This window comes from Anabas testudineus, chromosome 11, assembly GCF_900324465.2.
Source record: "Anabas testudineus chromosome 11, fAnaTes1.2, whole genome shotgun sequence".
NCBI lineage: Eukaryota > Metazoa > Chordata > Actinopteri > Anabantiformes > Anabantidae > Anabas > Anabas testudineus.
Window position 1 is genome coordinate 9831343 of NC_046620.1, and position 12870 is coordinate 9844212.

Below are 12870 nucleotides of genomic sequence, written 5' to 3' on the forward strand. Positions count from 1 at the left end.
GACACACTGAACACAATGATGATATGATAAGATGATAAATTTTGAGCCTTTACAGTGAATTTCTGGCAAGAGTTCTAGTTTCTAAACCCCAAGTACTATACTGCTAAATATTGACATCAATCTTTTAACAACTGTTAAGCTGCTCAAATCCCTGTGAGCATGCTGCATCTCGGAGGAGCAAGTTAGGAGACGTTGTAAAAGCTGCTCCGAATCCAGAAATAAAGTCGAGACTTTTCAGATTTCATGAAATCGCAAATTATTTTTCTTCAAACATTTTATGAATGATGAAAACAAAATTACTGAAATTTCTTTTTATTTTCAAACTATAGCACAGAGTACAAAGATCCTAATGTTCCCTCAACTCGGAGGGGGAACATGCAGTGCAGAATTATAATGAGGGAATTTTAAGGTTACACTTCGATGGGGGCCCATAAGGAAGACCCATTTTCAAAAGGAGATATGTGTTTTATGTTTATATAAGGAATTGCAACTTTAATAGGGAATTCTCTTAAATACATTTGATACATTTTTGCACTTCTTAAATATAGGAATAATTTCCCAGCATTGTTGAAACATTAAAAATGTTTTTTCTTATTTACTAATTTTGACCACATACAGGGCACAAGTACAGACTTCACATAGACAAGAAAGCATTTAAATAGATTTCTAACAATCATGACAACCCTCCCTGTTTCTTGTTATCTTCATCTCTATTTTTCCTCCTGTATCTAATTTTCCTCTCACTGCACAGAAAGAAAGATAGATGAGGGAGATATGGTGTGATCAAAGAGCTGAATAGATTTTAGATGTGACTGGAGTTAAACAGTCGTGCTTAATGCAACACATGATTTCAGAAAAGTGTAAGGTCATAATAAAATAATATTTTTATCATTTACTGTTTTTTATTTTGAAGGTGTTAAGAAGCTGTTTTTAATTAGTTTATTTTCTCCAGGCAGCCCCATTCAAGAAAAGGTCTTTCCCAAGTGGCCCTCACAAAAACACGAGCGAACAGTGCAGAATACTAAAAGCCTAAGAGAAATACAAGATTTCCCACCATGGGGCTGATGTAACAGTCCACAACCTACCTGTGTTTCAAGGACGTTAGGTATTTTTTTAGAATTTTAAAATCCAAATGCATTTGGGCTGGAATTCATTGGGATTTGCTGTTATTATTTGTGCTGCAGTAGATAATCAGGTGCACTAGAAAAAGAAAAGATCAGGGAACATTTAAATGAGTTAAGTAAGTTAAGGTTAATTCAGTTAAGTTTATCCAACCTACGAGTTAGATCAACTTGAATATTTGGAGTTGATCTAGCTAGTAACCAAACTAAATTAAGTTAATGAATTAACTTCTTAACGTCTTCACTGCGGAGGTGGTGTACTCTCTACGTCCTCTACTTTGTGCTTTTCCGTTTAAGATATTGCAGCTCCTGTCTGAGCTGCTTAAATCCACCGGCTTCCTTTTCTTCCACTTGTGCCGTCTCTCTGGTTGTTTAATGTGTTGCCATAACAACTGAAAGTTCCTGATATATTTGACTTGATTGTTAACCTTTTGAAATGTACACAGCATCTTCACATATACACATCGGTTCACACACACTGATCCTCTGCACTCTGTACCCACAGTTTTTTTTACCTTTAATGCACATTTTTGCCCATTTTGTCCTCGTTATTTCACAATGTTATCCCAGTCTGAAAAATATTACATTAAACTGCTGTTTGAATCTGTGACAGCGTGCCAAATATAGTCAATCCAGTATCATTTGAAGGAAAGGAAACTCATGGTTTTCAGCATGTATGTGTATGCAGTACAACAATATCCTAGATACCATAATAGTAAAACATAGTGGCATTTTGCGCCACTCAGGAACTTAACTAATTAATTCGGCTCTTTTTCTAATCTAGGTTAATGTACACAGGCCATTCACAAGCATCCAATGCAAAACAAAGCACTTCAGTCTTTTGAAAAAGATTACATTATTAATGCACATGTAAATGCACTCAGTTGAATATTTTATGATAGGGATTCATTTGGCAGATTGGGTAATTACTGCGAGTATTGCCAGCTTAGATATTCCTGTGATTATATTTAATATCATAATATTAATGTGCATATGAACACTCACTGTGGTGCACCTGTCAGTGTGTTGTTACTCAACTTCTCATCACAATATTTTATTCATTTATGACACATGCTTCTTGTCTCGATCGTTTAGAAGCCCCGCACACATCTCCAGCACAGGGAAGATCATGGTGACAGTGAATGTAACACTGCAAAGACTGTGTGCAGTGGATTGCCACATTTGAGGCCAATTTAGCGCAATTAAAGCACAAGGCTGTTTCACACTGTGCCAGGAGTGAGAGACAAAATGAGTTGAAATTAGTGAAAGAGAATGAGACATTTAGCTGCTTCTCACGTACTGTCTAGCAAGCACGCTGCAGTCTTCTGATATTAAACAAAGTCATGTTTTGTTAATTAGATCAAACCATTCTGATGGGTTAATGAGCTCCTATCTCTTTTCAAAGCACTATATCAGAGCAGAAAGGTATAAATGTTGCTATGTTTTTTGTTTTTTTTTCTGTATTACTCATCATACACCCACACATACAGTGCATGCTATGTAAAAACACATTACCCTCAAAGACACACAATAACATATACAGTACACAAATATATGGAAAGACACAGTTCAATTTAATTAGTTATAAAACTAATTTAATTCACAACACTAACTGAAAAAGAAATGTAACAATATCAGAGGAGAATAATATAAGAGGGATGGAAACTATAATACCTGACAGTCAGCTATGCCTCATTACTTTACCTCATTACCTCAAAGCTAAATGCACAAGAAGTCCACCTTGTCCAGTGCAAGAACACACCAAACTGGGGTGCAAGACTAAAGAAGACTAAAAAGCTACAGTACCTTTCTGCACAGTGCAAACAGCTTAACACAAACAATGGGAAATAAGGACAAGAAATAATCAGTGTAATTAGCAGGCACCAATCATCAGTGAGAAGGTTAGATATACAGTAGTGATAAAATCTAAACATAGATATGCCTTTCAGCTGACATTGTCATTCTGGAGCATTGTAATCCCACCGACAGTACTGACACAGCTGTCATCCGCCTAGAATACATAAAAGAACAGGCAGAGGCGCTACGGTGTACTGTATGTGATCACTTACACATGACGTAATGAGATACAGACAGACAGCTGTGGAGACAGGTGTCCAGAGCGCAGGGGTTGATGGAGGAGATGAGCTGCAGGTGCGTAGCAGGGCAGCACTCAGAGGACACCTGGTGGGCAGGTGAACAGTGAGCAGACCTGAGAGATGTACTGTACACACACACACACACACACACACACATTTAAACACACACAGGCGTGTGCAGAGAAAGGTATGAGGGAGAAATGAAACCGAGGCAGAAGGGGATGGAGTATACATCGCTGCAGATTGTAGCCCCCAGGCTTACAATTGGGAAATAATTGCACAGTTCAGTGCCACTGTCGATACACTGAGCATTTTGAAGCCAATTTCAATAAGCTTTCAGGTGCAAACACCTGGAACAGTAAATAATATAAGTAATATGTCACGAATAACTGGCATGTAGTAGGTAATACAAATAATGCAAGGAATACAAACACAGCACAGTGTACCGTGTACCACACTACTGTCTTTTTGTGTTTCTATTAATCAGTATGAAACTAAGGAGAATTGTTTTTTTTTAGGCTGAATCACCTCATCATGAGTTAATTTATCTGTTGTTGATTGCAACAATAATCAAGCAAGTAGTCTACTTGTGAAACCACAGCTCATATGTGTAATTGTCAGTCACCCTATCAACCAACCAATCAGTCATTGCAATTCACAGCGCTTTTCATACATCTGCCAAGCTTGTAATAGCTTAAGTAATCTAGTAATGTGAAAAACTATTTAAAATGTTGAATTTAAAATCTAATCTTAAAATCTAAAACTGGCTTTTAGAGGCAGGTTTTCAGTTAATGTTTAGAGATATCAACATTGTAAATTTAAGACATGAAATCAAGTCCACATTTAAAAAAATAAATAAATAAATATCACAATTTTCAGCTTGTCTCCTCTGAAAAGCTGCTCCACCGGCTTGGAGCGTAAAGGATGAAAGCAGCATCACTCTAGGTTTTTTTGTTCAGCATTTTGGAACAGAGAGAAGAACCAGAGGATCTGAGGGGGCCTTTCCTCGATTCATAAATAACAAGTATTTCTGTTAGATAGGCTGGTGCAATAGACCATGTAGTATACCATACCTTCACCCTAATGAAAGAATTTTAAAATCAGTGTTGAAGCTAATAAATAACCAGCGTAACAACGTTTGACATAGTGTGCTCTCTCCTTTTGGTGTTACTCAGTAGTCATACGGACACATCCTGGGTTCATTGTACCTCATTAATTATATCATTTATTTATATCAGGCCAGAAAAGAGAGCAGTGAAGTAACGTAGCCTACTAGCAGCTAATTACTGAAAGCACCGTCTTCAGTCTGCCAAAACAAAAAAATAATAAATTAAAGTTCTGTGGGCTAAAAGTCCATCTGTCAACCAAATTTTATTGGAATTCTTTTATAAGTTTTGTTGAGTCCGATTGTGCCTGATTATGTCTGAATGATATTTTGCCTGTTTGAATTTGAAATATGTTAGGGTTAGATGAGGACGACGTTAATATACCCGCGTCTGTCTGAACATACCTGAGGGCCTGTGTGTGTGTGTGTGTGTGTGTGTGTGTGTGTCCGTCCGCCCGCTGTAGACCTGAAGAGGAAACGGTGGGCTGTCTTGTGCTGTTACCAGGGTTACACCAATACTGGCCCCTGGAGTTTTAAAGAAGGGTTGCGAAAAGTCACCACACAATGCTAAAAGAAAAATAAATTGCTTTCCATCATAGATTCATCCCCTGTGTCTCTGCCTCAGCACCTGCCAGTGTTCGTGTGCATCTGTCTTCAAAATACTAAAATCCTCTCTCTGCCGTTTTTAGAAATTAAAATAGTAACTTTTTAAAAAAAAAATTTTATTTGTGCCAGAACTGGCAAAGTACGTTCTCGATGTAACGGCCAAATATCTGACTGGCTACTTACAGTAGAAGTCCACTCATTTGCCAGATGAGTCAGTAAAAACCCAATTTGGATGAAGATGTGTTGAAAGGTTCAGATTTTATAAACCCCCCTGAAATAATTAAGAATCAGAATAAAAGCTTTTTAATTGCTCTACCATGGATAGATGTCATTTTTATTATGGTTTTCATACCAGTATCCTACAGAAAGCTGCCTATTTTATGTTACTGATATTACATTAGGAAAACAACACATCAGCCGTGATCACAGAGAGTTTGAGTGAGTGTCAGTGAGCGAGAGAGAGAGAGATAATCTGTGCACCCATCTGTCTGTCTGTGTTTTGATTTGAGTCCCTGCATGTTCCTGTGTGGTTCCTGAATGGGTGTCGGTGTGTGCGTTTGAGACTTTCTCTCTGTTTTTATGGATGCTTTTGTGCACCATGTATGACTATCTCAAAGGGACAGAAAGCTGTTTTTCTTTCACACTTGGTCAACAAAGCAAGATGCCTGCGTGTATGCATTTCATGCACATGTGCATGGTGCCCGGAATGAGACTTGCTGCACCACAAGGTGACCTAAGAGAAGTGTTTTAATGGTTACAACAAATCCTTTTTTATTCCTCTAGGTGGGAAACGGTCTCAACAAAACTAAATGTCAAAATCCACACTAGCAGCAGCTCTGTGAGAGTGCTCAGATGCACAGCAATACATCCAGTCGAATGCTTGCATTAGCATACTGACATGCTTACAGTGACAGTGATGCTGATGATAACCGGGTATAATGTTCATCATCATCACCATTGTGGTGTGCTGGCTTGCAAGCATTAGCACTAAACCCAAAGTCTTTGCTTGGACCAGGCTTCAGTTTAATCCACCAAATAGTTTAGACATTTCAGTTAAAACCACAAATGGGAAAAACACTTTGGCCGTAAGATAAAAAGGCATCGCCAGTCAATGCATGGCAGTCAATACTGGCTGTTAACCACTGCTAGAGCACTAAAGTCATGGTGCTAACAAAACAGGAAGAACTCCATGAAGTAGTTGGAGAGAGTCTGTTTTAAAAGCTAAATCTAACTTCTACCCCCAACGTTTGAGAAAGTATGGTAGCTAACGACATTGGTTCTCTAACAAGAAATGTAAACATGACATAGGCTACATGACAATGCCCCAATAAAAATAGAAAGTACAGCATATACCAAGTATTGCTTTACAGACTGAGCCACTTTTGCCACTCCACACAGATTTGTAAGCAAACTTTCTACTTAAATTGGATCTAATAATTTGCTCTATTTCTATGCAGCTCCTTCTCCATTTCTGCATTCCCGCACTCCCTCTCCTGCTGCCTGTCCTTCTTCCCCCTCTGACCTACTGCCTTCTCTAGCTCAAAGTCTGTGTATGAGGATTATTGCTGGATGAGCAGTCGTACTATGAGAAGTCTAATCCAGTCATTAAGAGACAGAGGAGTTACACAGGGTTTAATAGACATAGAACGACTTAACGTGTGCCTGGACACATGGATACCAAGTTCAAGAAGGATGCGCTTGCAGATAAACAGAAAAAAAATGCATGCCCTCTCATTATTAGTTGCCACATTTGACACTTTCAGAGGGATGAGCATGCAAGCAAAATATCATATCCAAACACTACCAGTAATCCACCAGCTCATAAAATCTTGTCTTTTGTTTTGCACCTACATGCTAAGCAAGAGGTCATATTTTGGAACATTGTGCTAAACATCTGTCTGAAATTATTTGCAGCTCATCTCAAGAGCCACATTAGCTTTTCAGTTTCGGTTTTGTGTAAACAGTTATTGAGCAATGAATATCATTTATTTGCTCTCAGCCAACAAAAGAACAGAAAATAACAGGTTGAAATCTACATAATGATTTGAATTGATTGATTGAAAACATCATTGCATACTGTTGTTTCAGTAATATAGTGCATAGCGTTGTCAGTGAGGAGTGCAGGGCATGGACAGCAATTCTTTACTCAGTCCTAAAATCATGGATTTGTAAGAACACCTTTTTTAGTGAGTAAGTGATATTTTCATACTAAATGTCATGTCTGCGGTTGTGTTGCAAACAAAACCACCTCTTCAGCTGAATTTGTGGGCTGATAAACTTAACTGAATATTTCAAGTTTGTGCAATCCTAATTATCAACCCTTCAGAATGAGCTGTAAAAACCCCCCTTGTTCTTAATTATGAACAAATATCAAGGATGCTCTTGCTGTAGCAGTTTAACATAGCAGCCTTGAAATGTATCCTGACACTCTGCTGTGTTGTAGCCTGCCTTCCCGTGCCTCTTCCATTTCCAAGGACGAGGTCCAACTTGTTCATCCTGCTGGGTGTCTGATTGGCTGGCAGCTGCCCTTCATGAAGGTTGAGTAAAAGGCCAGGGCTGTGCACGGCCCTGCACAGCCAGGAAACCACCTGTTCCAATAGCTCATTTTTGGAGGCTGCGGCTATCTTTTAAGCCCAACACAACACAACACAACACAACACCTCTTCACTTTCCCCACAAGAGGTGTCACATATCAAGAACTCAGCCCTCCTTATGGAATTGATGTTTTAGTTGTCATTACTTTCTCAGAGTTGTTGCCATGATGCTACACACACACAGTTCAACCACTCAAAAGAACCACAACCAGGAAGAACTCACTCTTCCTCAAAAGCAAAACTTTTTGATGTGATATGTGTGGGTGCATAATCAAAAACCTTTGTCACAAGCATACTCCTGGATTAAAATTACAATTTGAGAGAGAACATTTAGAGTCTCAGTCAGATTTCTTGTCACCAGCAGGCACTGCCAGTAGCTTTTTTTTATGTGATAGCAATGTTGCCACCCTTTTGTAATATTGAGGTCATGCTGTGCGACATGCATGTAGCCGGCCGTGCACGTTTCGAAAACTCTGAATTCACACGTTAAAAGAGTTTATGGACCGGCGTGGAATAACACTCCCAAGGCTGTGCCGGTGTTTGAGCCTGTCTGTGACTCTGTGTCTCTGAGCGTTTGTGATGGCGCTGTGCATGTGAGTGGTGTCACAGACTGACCTTTGGAGAAAGGTCAGTCTATTTAGAAGAGGAATAGAAAGACAGACACACATGATGACTGGTGATATAGATCCACTGCAGACCAAATCGGACCTTGTTGACCTTTCTCTCTCTCTCTCTATAAATATATATAAGTAAGGAGATATCTGCAAACTGATATAATTTGTATAATGTGTGCGAGTGGATCTGTGTAGTCATTTTTTTATGGACATCACAACTGTTGCTTTGCTGACCCTTCAGCACTCTTTCTTTCAATACCTGCGTCTCTGTGCTGCACTCCTGTCTTCATTTTCTCTCTACGGTACATTTATGTAGAGGTGATCAACAGCCTTTCTGCCAGTGGTACCAACATGCTGTGTAACTTGACTAGGAAAATGAATACAGTCTAGTGAGGTGTGCAAGCTGATATATTAAGGGGTGTTTCTAGGACTATGGAAAGCGCTGTGGAGCCTCTTTAATGTTGTGCTCCCGACCTAATGAAGCACCAGATAATGACAGGGTACATATGTGATGACCCTCTCGGCTTGTCTGCACCTATGCTTCAGGAAATTTGTTTTGACCGCGTGTTACTTCAGTCGTTAGGACAGGTGAAAAGCCATAATTCATTCATTGCTAAGTAGTGGTTATTAAAGTTAATATTAGAATTACATAGTGAGTGTGGTTAGATGTGGCTCTCTGATCAAGTTACCTAAACCAGTTGGGACAGCGAGTGTAGCTTAAACTGAGCAAACACTAAGCAATGCAGATATGAAGCCATAACATGCCACCAAATGTCTCCTGATGGGTTTAAATGTGCACTATATCTACACGAGTATTAGTTTCTAATAGGACTAGTGGATTTAGAGAAGTAGGGACAATGACTGGAAGACTGGGAAGACCATGTCATTCACTAGAAAGCCAGTGGGAGCACTGCAGTAAACCTTTTTAAATGCTTGGTGCCTGGGCTTCATATTGTCCCTTTTAAAAACAATATGCATCTTCAGTCAGTCCATTGTCCTCTCTCCACCCCCCCGTCTCCTCCCTCTAGCATCTGCTACACTCGCCCACACTTTGCACAGCCTTTTTGCACAGTTGTCATTATAAATAAATAAGAATGCTACAAAACTGACTAATCACGCAGACATTGTTGAAATTTTAAGACTAATGAGAAGGTAGAGCCTCAATAACATTAAGTTTTAAAATCTATTTCTACTAAATGACAGACTATAGGTTTTAAATTGTAAATTTTATAACTAGCTTTATCAAAGTCCGCTGAATTAAACTGAGTATGTCCCTTGTTTATTATTTTGCAAAAAGTAAATATAATGGAAATGTCACAGCACAGGGCCACTGGAAAGCAATACAAGTTTGATAAGGCAAATTAAAAATGGAACAACAATTACAAGACAACATTATTATCTAAACATGGTCTTGAAGTAGTCCTTGTTGACAATGGTGTGGATTGTCACAAACACACACACACACACATACACACACTGTTTCATCTTTCTTTAGCTATGAGTTTGCTGATTGACGCGTCGCTCTAACTTTAACTGAGAAGACTAAATGCCTTCAGCACACTAACCCTAATTCTGAACATAACCCTAAAATTACACCCCCCGTGTAGCCCTCTAACCAGCCAAAGTCTCCTCACATCAATGGTCCTCGACTAAAATGTGTCTGCACAACCATAGAAAGACATGTTTATGCAAAGCTTTCATAAATACAGTAGCACCAATGGTGATGTGCCATGACACAGATGAATCTTTAACTGTTGGTCATCTTTTATCTTACACACACACACAAAACGGTCATTATGATCATCTTCATTATGGATATTAATTGTATGCTAATGCTACCATGATTTGTGGGTGGTGCTGTGTGTTAGTGTTTTGTGTTTTATTTAATGGGAAGAGAGATGCTATTAAGTGATTTATCAATGCCATTGTGGCGGTGAGTTAGTTAATGCACGAAACACCGTCCTGACATTATGGTAATTGAATGTGGGTTGTATTTCTATCAGCAGAGGTGTGGTCATACCTCACAGTAACTAAATAGTCATTTGATATACATCTTAATAGCTGGCAAATGTCAACTGTCAGTGGCAAAGGTGTCACATTCACAATATCTGAACTGTGAAGATGAGCAATTTGCCTAATTGATTTGGTTTCTGTTTTAAACGATATTGTTTTGCTAAACCTGTTTTTGTTTTTCAAATGCATGGCGACAAAGGAGAAAAGTCTGGTAAGTGAACTAGAGAGCTGGTGTGTTAATTAGACGACTTAACTGGCTTATTAACAAATGATGAAGTGTCATGATTCCCTTGAGAGATGCCCACACACACACACACACACACACACACACACACACGAGCAGCTGTTAAAGTTCCCTATTGCAGTTTGATGAGGCCAAGTCTTATGTCTATGCCAACACACAAAGGCATTAGCACATACAGTACTGCACATGTACAGTCTGTAATGACACAGTTGGACTGGTGTATTTGTGTTGTTTGTGTGTGTGCATATGTGACACCGGCAACTATTTTCCCTTTTTCTTGACCTTTTTTGTGTCTATCCTGGTTTCTTTTCAGGTTGCTGTTATGATTTAAATATGGGTGTTTTACTGACTTAACTCTTAGTAAAATAATGTGTTCTAATTGAGCTTCCATAAGACCACGGTGGAAACATTCAAATTAAACCAGCAAATCTAATGTACTCTCCTTTTTGTCCTCCCAGCGCCCTCTAAGACACCAACTGTCACACACAGCTTGGTTCAATTAGAGAGTTTCTAAAATGGACTGGAAAATAGCAGAGTGTGGACTCTTGTTCTTGACTCCATTTTTTATTTTTTTTGGCTGGATTCATATATTTTTTTATAGTGATATGTAACGACACTGCCTGTTGCTATTATATATAGCAATAAGTGGTTTCATATATGACCACAACCTGCACATGAGACTCTGTAGGCTCAGCTGTTCATCTGTCTAAATCTGCACACCAACATTTCACCTGCGCATCAGGATTAGCAAGTTCAACTCCATGCCGTCTGCCCCTCTGAAGGCAGCAGCAAGCTTGCGTCTCATCCACCATGTCCTCTGCGACTAGTGGAACAGCAGGGTTACTTGTTAGACATCTCTGCAAGGAGTCTGATAGCTGCACCCCCTGCCATGGCACAGACTCGACATATAACGGTAAGCCATGTAACATGTCATCTTGCAGAACGCTGCCACTCTCCAGCTATTCCACCTACATCACAGATGGAGCCCTGCTATGTGGGTTACTGTGTTTATTTATTTATTTATTTTTATGACTTTGTGGTCAACAACAAGGTTTAAATGAGACGGAGAATACAAGAGGCAGAAGCAGACAGAATAATGCGTGCATTTGTGGGTAGCATTTTTCAGTGGGAAGCGTGGGCTCTATGCTGCTTAGATGGTTTTATCTGACTTACTTTCTGTCTGAGTTTTCAGCCTGATAAACACCATTACTCTGTTTACTGGTTATGGCAGCTGTCTCATCAGTGCAGACGCTCGCACACTGAGACTAGTCAGCTCCATTTAACTCCACATACTCATCCAACCATACCTTTTACGGGGACCCTGCCTTTGAGTGATTTACAGAGTAATATAAACTCGATATCGTTTTCCTTGAGGTAAAACTGGGTGTAAATAAACGGCTACACAACATTGTCCGTGTGCTTTCATCGACTTGCCAAACAAATTACAGGCTGGCACTCAACCTGGCCCAGCAGCTGAAGTTATACCTCTTTTTCTTTGCTGTATCAAAAACCAATATTTGCTTCTTAGATGTAAAAAAGCTGGATTCAGCGGTACTTTTACACGAGGCATTGCATTTTGGTGGTTATACAGGAAGTACATGCAGGACAAATCTCAGTTTGAATAAGAATCACAAGACGGCTGTAGTTAAGAAAGTAGTTTTAATCATCCAGGAAATTCTTTTTCCCTTGCAGAGGTGCGTGTTTAAAGCAAACCACTGTTATGTGGCCCCATTGCAGGTATTCTCTCCATCCCATTATGAGACAGTGGTGCCACCACACTGCTACCAGGGGACGGGCAGCCAGCTGTGAGAACAGAAAGCTTCCTCATTTGCTTCCTCAACTCTTGTTGCTGCCAGGACATCAGCCCATAGGGAGCTGCAATGTAAAGGGCACTTCTTGTGCTGCAGCCAATGAGCGCTGTTTAGGTGATCAGTGATCCTGCTTCTGCTTTCAAGGGACAGTCTGCTCTAACGCATCTGGTCACCGCGTTAGAAAGGCACCCAGTTACAGAGAAAAAGGGAATGTCGCTGGAGTGACGCTCCTGTCTCAACAAGCCTGTCTTCAAACAAGTCTGCTTGCCGAGCAGCGGTGTTAGCTGGACGCTAAGGGGGAGAGTAGTGACAGAATCATACTCGTCACAACAGCTGGGACCAGGGAGGATGGCCACAAGATCAGCCCTGCTGTCTGAGAGCCAGAGCACTAGGCCTCGCTCCCCTCCAGGCTGATGTAATAAGGACAAAATAGGAGTTTATTTTTTACTGGGGCTTTTTAGAGGGCTGCAGTTGGCTCTTATTTGCCAAAGCAGCCTCTAAGCTGAGACACACATTATCGGCAGTGCCCCTCACCCCAAACACTGTTGCCCAGAGATAGTGGAGCAGAGAGTATGATGCTGATTTTAAGCTTGTCCTATGTCCTCACCCACTTGTGAGGTAGCATGCAGGGGTGGCAACAATAATAGATCCAAAGCGAAGGTGGCT